General features: G+C 48.3%; 1 pseudogene; it reads left to right on the top strand.

The window, feature by feature from the left end:
- The first annotated feature begins 2,288 nt into the window (after positions 1-2,288).
- On the top strand, positions 2,289-4,728 carry LOC117185686 (annotated as a pseudogene).
- The last annotated feature ends 3,613 nt before the right edge of the window (positions 4,729-8,341 follow it).

Genomic DNA, 8,341 nt, shown 5'->3' with positions numbered 1-8,341 from the left:
CTTGGCCTTCGCTGCATTTGTCAATTTGCTACGAGTCGAAAGGGGCGTGGCCGAGCATAAAAGTGATATATGTGAGCGCTGAGTTGGCAATTTTCGTATGAATTGGCCAAGTTGCTGCTGTTGCCGGTGCTGTTGCTGCTGCTGCCGTTCGCTTTATGAATTTCTTTATGGCCAACCTATAAAATATTGTGATTGTGCAGCATGGGGCAGCATGTGGAGGAGCGACCCAAGCGCAGTTGAAATTAAATGCTCGCTGCTTGATTTGTTTTGCCCCATTCCCAAGTGGGTTTTCAATGGCGGGCCCCGTCATCAAAAGACCACTCGACCCACGTCCACTCCTGGGCTGGCCCGCAATTATGTCAGAAAGCCGTAAAAGCTGTCCCAAAACATTTTGTGCGCTATGCAGCAGCACATTTTTGGCATTTCCCTGTAATCCTTTTGTGTGCTAATTGGAGCATGCTAGACCGTAAATACCCCACTGGAATATGTGGCGTAAGCCCTCGAGCCCCCCACCCCCCCATTCAGGCACTGCACTGAAATCGGCTTAGGCCTGCCACTTGTCAGTGCACAAAATCAGAATATTAAATGCACCAATTTACTGGGATTTACATCTCGTGGTTGTACTGAATTTATCTACTCGTATCAGTTCCGGCCACGATGATGGTATTTGGCTCCATTTCATAGTTCAGCGCAGCGAAACCTCTCCCATGGCTTCCCAAAGAGCCATCGAGACCATTTGGTTTAAAGAGATGTGTAGAACTGAATAATTTCAGTGAATGAATTGCAATCTAATGGTTGCATCATATTCAATTTTGTGTAGATAAATAAATACGTATATATGTAGGTACCCAAGAACAAATACTGGTTGGTTTACTTGTGTTCACACTATCCTTTCAAAGCTGATCAACAGATTACTACAACATATACGTATATCAGAGGTAGTTATTTTGGCGCCACCACGCCAAGTTCCATCTCAGATCCACAAAAGGTGTGAAGCGTCAATCCCAACTAGACTACGCACAGTCCATTCCCGCCTCCCTGTGTTTCAAACTGCTCGTCAAATCATTCACTTCTCCGCTCCACTGTGTTTTTGGTGCCATCTGAAATGTTTTCGTATAGATACAACCCTATCGAAACGACTGCTTAGCCACGCATATGCCAAGCACGTGTTCCACTGATGGACCGGCCGTGGTCTGGGTGTGTTTATCGGATTCTAATTTCTGTTCCATGTTCGATTCTTGTTTCATTGTTTACTCGAATGATCGTGACAGAAGCTGTGAAAATAGCCGAAATAAACACAATATTGTCCCATGAGAGATGTATGTATCTATCAGATAAGATAGCAATGATTTGCAAAGAAGAAAAATATGAGAGATTCAAGCCTATCTATGTACGAGTTTGTGAACAGCTTATCTCGGGGATTAGAGATTATCAGCTTGCTTGTCGAATGGCTGCCTTATCAGGGAAGACTAAAGTACATGTTACGAGTGTTTAATAGCAGACTTAGACGAATGCCACCCAGTACTCGTCAGTGGCCCCTCTCATTGATTGTGTGGCACTGAGGCTGCCAAGACGTAGTTCATTAAAATATTAAATTATTCTATACATTTGAAGTGTGGAAGACCCGGACAAGCCCCTCAAGAATTGGAGCGTATATATATATATATATATATATATATATATATAATATACCATAGTTCAATCGGAATAGCAGACTGGCACCAATTCTGGATTCCAGGCTCGAGTTATGCCATAACTTTAAATTTTAAGTATATGTTTTTTTATTCCTGACAGACTGACAGTTTTCTGGAAAAATTACACAAGAGCTCGGAGTGCAAGTAAGTATACAAAATTGGCGTGATCTCCAGGGATTGAATCAATTTAATCTTTGCCATCTCGTCCGTTTGCTGATCATGCACTTTTGGCTGTGCTTTATGGCCAGATCTATCATGTGACGATCGCATTATAATGCAGAGAGCGTGTGTTTGCCGTATGGCTTGGGCCATTGATTGGCCATCCAATTTGCATATATAATTTATCTGCAATTGTTGTGACATTTTGCCAGCCAGCCAGCCCGACAGATGATTGCGCAAAGAGGCCTCTCCGACAGACAGGTTGCCGTTGCCGTGGGAACTTGTTATGTGTGGATGGTGACAAATCTCAGTCTCTGACTCTCTCTCCAACTCACACGCTCTCTCTCTTTCTCTTCTCTGTGCTTCTCTGGGCAACTTTCACTGGCAGTTTTGTTTTGGCAGTGTTTCCTTAATTAAGCCATCTTAATGGTTAACTGGGACTCGGGGGTTCGGTGCCGCTATCTGCCAGCAGACAATGCCTTAATCTGCCAGCTAGATCCGAGTATCTAGCCTGGCCTGGCCTGGTCTAGTCCCGGGGCGCACCTTCCCCCAATTAATGAAGCAACAGACTTCATTTACCTACTTAAAGAGTAAAAGTTTGGCCCCAGCCTCTTGGCCTTTTGCTGACAATTGCAGTGGAGATGGAGCTGGAGACGAGGCAGAGATTACTCCTATTTCTAAATGCCATTTGGCAGACACTTGGCTGCTCCGCTGTTCCTTCCACTTGTCACGTTGGAGGCTGCTGCTTCTCAGTGGTGCCCCAGTGATCTGCTTCTCTGGTGCTCCGAAGCTCTGCAGCTCTGTCCATGCGGCGGTCGAGTGGGTCTCCATGCCTCGCGCTCTCGGAAACCGGTTCGCCGGGCCCGCAAATGAAATCGCCATCTATTGGGGCTCCATATTTTCACGCCAGTCTGCGGTGAGCCGGGCCGATACACGATACAACCTCGTCCACGTCCAGCATCGCTCGATATGTCCAATTTGTGCTAGAGCCAGCAAATATTTGAGAAAGTCTGCACCCACAAAACACACCCCACCCCCAGTTCGATTTAGTTTCCTACGTAAGTTGGCCTACACTGTCAGAAACGAATAATAGATAGTTCTGTATAGTATTACCATAATCACAAGATTTTTCTTTAGAAAACCACAAGAGACACTACCTCCACGATGGCGCAAAGAGACAAGCCGCCGCCGCAGCCACCACCGCAGGCTCAGCCAAAGCCAAAGCCAAAATATGAGCCGCGTCCGGTGGAGAAGGTTAAGGATCCGATCATCTCCCAAATCGGTGACTTCCGGCGCTATCAGCTCTTCTTTTTCTTAATCATCGTGCTCTGCAAGTTCGGCAGCGGGTGGCACACCCTCGTCCACATATTTCTCGCCGCGCCCACGCCCCAAAAGTGCCTCACAGAGAATGTCACGGATGCCTGCAGCAAAGACTGCAAAAAGATGGAGTTCGACACGAGCATCTTCCAAACGACCATCATCACAGAGTGGAATCTGACATGTCACAGGCACTCGCTGGCCAGCCTGTCGCAGTCCATCGTGATGACGGGGATCATGGTCGGGGGCATGGCCTTTGGGATGTTGGCGGATGGGTGAGCATCAGCAACAGGGTATCGGCGATCGATAATATATATCTCGTACACAGATGGGGCAGGCGGCCGGCGTTCTTGCTGTGCTGTTTCATGCAGCTGGTCACGGGATTGATTGTCTGCGTTTCGCCGTACTTCTGGTTCTACTGCGTGTTCCGGTTTCTCGTTGCCGTCGCCACCGGCGGCACCATGACCGTCAGGTGGGTTCTTTCTCCTTTCCGTTGGCCATTTGTCCACTAAACGTACTGTTTTTTTTAGCTTTGTGCTGATAATGGAGATCATCGGACCGAAGAAGCGGGAACTGATCGGCATCCTCTATCAGATCCCATTCAACATAGGCCACGCCTCGCTGGCGCTGTTCGCCTACTATATCCGGACCTGGCGCTGGTTGCAGTTCAGTGTGACAATATTCTCGGCGATCTTTGTGATCTACATCTGTCTCGTGCCAGAGTCGCCGCGCTGGCTCTTGACCACAGGTCGCGTCGACAAGAGTGTCAAGGTTCTGGAGCGGATTGCCAGGCACAACCGAGCCCCGACAGAGACTATCAAACCGGAAATAGAGGCTGCTTACCAGGCAATGGCCAGCAAGCAGCCAACGAAGAAAGGTAACGTGCTGGACCTCTTCAGGACCCCGTACCTACGGCTGAAAACCATCCTCATGGCCAACAACTGGCTGGTGGTGTGCATGGTCTACTACGGCGTTGCCCAGTACATAGCCAAGCTGGGCGGCGACATCTTTCTCAACGTATTGATCGCCGCCCTCCTGGGCATTCCCGGGACGCTGCTTTGCGTGGTTCTGACCAAGTACCTGGGACGCAAGCTGACCCTGATGCTCTCCAATGGACTGAGTGCCATCGGCCTGCTGCTGCTGGTCTTCCTATACAAGTCCAAACAGTTATACCAGGTGATATGCGCCACTGTGGGTCTCTTCGGGGCATCCATTACCTTCCCGAACGTTTACCTATACGGGGCCGAGCTATTCCCCACCGTGGTGCGGTCAAACGGCATGGGGCTCTGCTCAATGGTGGGCCGCATTGGAGGCCTCGTTGCCCCCTGATCAACGAGTTGTCTTGGTATGGGGCTTGGATCACGCCCCTCATTTTTGGAATCGCCTCCATACTGGCCGTGCTGGGGACGATCTTCTTGCCGGAGACGCGGGGAACGCCACTGCCGGAGACCCTCGAGGATGGCGAAAAGTTTGGCCGCAAAGTGAAAACCTAACCAAATACCGACTAACTCACACCATTACCTGTTCTCAAAAATTAATAAATTTCATTTGAATTAGAGATTTGTGCCATTTGATACGTCAGTTAGAGCTAAGTGCGCTCCCAAGCCCAGTCCCAGTCTCATTCCCCAATCCCATTCCAAGTGCCTCGTTATAGACACAATCAGAGGCAGAACCAGAGACAGAGGTAGAGGCAGAGACAGAGCCAGAGACACCTCCAAGCCTTTCGTGTTTGCTGTTCACCAAAGACAAAAACTACAACAAAAACAACAGGAGAAAAAAATTGAAAAATCTGGCAAAATGCAAAAGGTAATTACCGTAAAATAACTTCCATTTCGTGATTATTAAAACTGGGTTAGCAGCCCGAATTCGGTTCTCCATGGCATTCGGCACTCCATGCTAACTGGCGACTGTTAATGCGATCTCCTCTGCGACTGACTGGCGTTGTTTAATGTCGTGGTGCAACAAAAAACAGCCTCCAATTCCACTTTTGGCCAATAGGTAACGGCAGCTAAATGGGAACTTTGCATGTGAGTCCATCGATAACACGTGCAGACGGGCCATATATGGGATCTATGTTTCTAGAACCAGCAAGAACTGTCCTGGACATACACTTCTTAACCAAATCAACCTCAGAAACCCAAACAAATTGATCACTGTTTGCCAATAGACAACTCTTAGAGAAAACCCTCTAAAACCCAATTTTATTAAAGACATTCAAGACATATTCGATCGGTTGAAAAGCCAATGAAATGACGGATTCGTCATTAGGTCACTTCCCGCTGATGTCCATACCAATTATCGGGGGCCATCTCATCACACCATCTACATCTTCCCTTGGAGCTTTTTCTGGATTGCCTGACCTTGACAAGAGCGAAAAAACCGGCTGAAAATGCACTACTCAAGGTTAATATTCATTGTCAACATTGGGCACGCCTCATTTATATGCAACACTCGGTGTCTGCAACAGGCCCTGTCCACTGATTCCCAGTCAAATGTCAGCAGACCAGAGTCGCCACTCGCCAGTCGTCCAGTCGGCACTTGGCTACATGGAGCAGCTCTCATCCTTCGATGTTCCATCGTCACTCAGCCTGAAGCTGCTGTTGCTGTTGCTGCTGCAGTTGCAGCATAGTGGAGCCGGCGGCTCACTCAATCAGATTCGGACTCTGGACTCTGACATGGACTCGGACCTGAGTTGGGGCGAGTTTTTAGCGTCTTCAGCGCTTGGCAGCTTGTCATGTCAGCCGTACGAAAACTGTCAGAATTCGAGGAGCTGTCTTACCCCCGGATCCCTTCCCCAACTTAAGACCAGACCCGACGACTGCCTCTACCTCTACCACTACCAGTGCCGCTGCCGCTGCCACTGCCACTGCCGGCGTCGCATACTTAATCAGCGGCGGCGCGTCTTAGTGATAATTACCAGACATTTTTGCAGCTCTCGACGATGCCGCCTCCTGTAGATGTTCGCTGTTGTTTAATGAATTACAAGTGCCGCGCTTCAATGTTGTGCGCTGGTAATTATTCATTGGGCCCCTGCTCCTGATCCTCCTCCACAGCCAAAACAATTTTTAGATACGTGCCATCGGGCGGGCAGACAGACACCACTATGAAGAATGCCATCCAAATAAATCGTTTGAGCATCAAACACAGGAAGACAAGTGCGACAGCGAAGTTAACATATACAGTGCTTCAAAGAACGTTCTCCCCATTCTCTAGCAGGCAGAATCACAAAAGCAATATCAAATCGGGTCCCGCGGACTTTCATTGCTGCTCGTGGCACATCAATTAGCCAACATTATGAGGCAACAAAGTTCAAGAGAGGGAAAGTGTCCGGTTCCACAGATGATAATTACAGATTTTAATTATGAGCAAATGGTTATGGCAGCCAACTCGTGCTCATGGCCATAGCTTTGAGGATTAGCCAAAGGAAAAGCTAACTAATCTGACACTTAAGCAGAGTTGAAAAGGGAAAAACAGAGCCTCAAAATGGCACAAAAAGCAACATTTTGGCCGGCACATGGCAACCGCAGACGGCCAATGGCAACAGGCCCCATTTAGGTTCAAAAGAAGCCAACCGCCAAGACTCGAGACGGGGCTCTGCTTGGCCGATCATTATCTAAGCCGCATATCCATTTGCGATTACCAAGGAGCAGCAGCAACACAGCCCGAGCATGGGCTGTAGCTGGAGCTTGAGGATGAGGCTGAGGCTCAATCGTGGGAGTCTCTAGCTAGGGCTGTCGCCCGTCTTCGTCTTCGGTCCGTGGCAATGCGGCAACGTGGTTGCAGACGTGGGCGCATAAAACAGACAAATGTCAAAATGACGCGCTTTGTTGTTTATCATTTTTACCGCAAGCCGCAACGAGGGAATGAGCCGCTGGAGATTGGCGGGTCTATAAAGCAGGCAAAATGCAATTAGTATTCAAATGTAGACGCGCCAACGAGCACGATGCCAAAGCGAGTCATCATCAGCTCTGGAACTTTTACTTGGACAACGACACAGCCGACTCTGGCGACTGGGTCTGGCTTGAACTGAAGAACTGGCGGCCGCAAAGGAGAGCGGGCCTCTTTACATGCTGAAAAATGTCTAGGCTTTTGTGGCTCAGAATTCGCCGTAATTTAGCGCACGCATTTTGCATTTTAAGTGCGTCGACGACTGCGATGACTATGGGTCCCACTTCTGATTAATTCCTCAGCCGGGCGCTACAAATTCGTTTGACTAATTGCGGCTTAGGGAGGGGTCTCGGTCTTGCTCTTGCTCTTGTTCTGGCCCCAGTCGCTGTCGCAGTGGCGAAGAGGATTCCATGGAACACCTTATCGGCCGCAATTAAACGTGCCGTCCAGTCAAACGATTTAATGTATGATTTCTTTCAAATCATATCTACGTGACTGTGACTCAACCTTATCAGCATGACCAGCTCCGACTTCATCTGGATTCCCATCTCTAGCCCCAGGCCCAGCCCCAGCTCCAGCTCCAGCTCCAGCTCGAGCTGCAAACTCATTAATGACAGAAACCCCGGGCGGCCGGCCTCTCAGATGATTCAATATGGCTGCAAGTTGCATATTAAGCAGCTAGGAGCTGGTCCCGTCATCGAATATGGTTGCCACAGTCCCAGCCCCATCCATGCCAATTTTCTGTTATATAACCATAAATAAAAAAGGAAAAATAAAAAACATTGAAAAAGCAACACAAAATGTGTCGTGGGCGCTATCAAACGACTCCACGGACAGATCCAAACAGTTGTAAAATTAACAACCGAGTTATGACAACTGCCAGCAATTAAAAATGACAATTGATATGACAGACGGGCTGGCTGGCTGGCAGGATGGCGGGCGGGCGTCCACGGAGGAGAACGACGTGGATGAAAATTGCCAATAAAAACGCATTGAATCGTCGAGTGTTGGATGACTGACTTACTGACTAGCTGTCCAGGGAGTGGTTCTTGCAAATGGGCGTAGACTGTGCGATGCATTACAGGATGGCTGAAATGTAGCCGAAACTTCAATTGGTTGTAAATAGATCGATAGCAAAGTTAGATCTTATATCTTTGCAGTTATAATACCATGGTATTATAATAACGAGCTAAAATATGATAGTATATCCAAATTATAATTGAAGTCGACAAATATTGATTGCTTAAGAACAAACAACAATCACCCCAGAAGAAATTCAGCGA

This window comes from Drosophila miranda, chromosome 3 (genome assembly GCF_003369915.1).
Source record: "Drosophila miranda strain MSH22 chromosome 3, D.miranda_PacBio2.1, whole genome shotgun sequence".
Classification (NCBI taxonomy): Eukaryota; Metazoa; Arthropoda; class Insecta; order Diptera; family Drosophilidae; genus Drosophila; species Drosophila miranda.
Note: the sequence above shows the minus strand (reverse complement) of the source record. Positions and strands in the feature narration are given on the sequence as shown.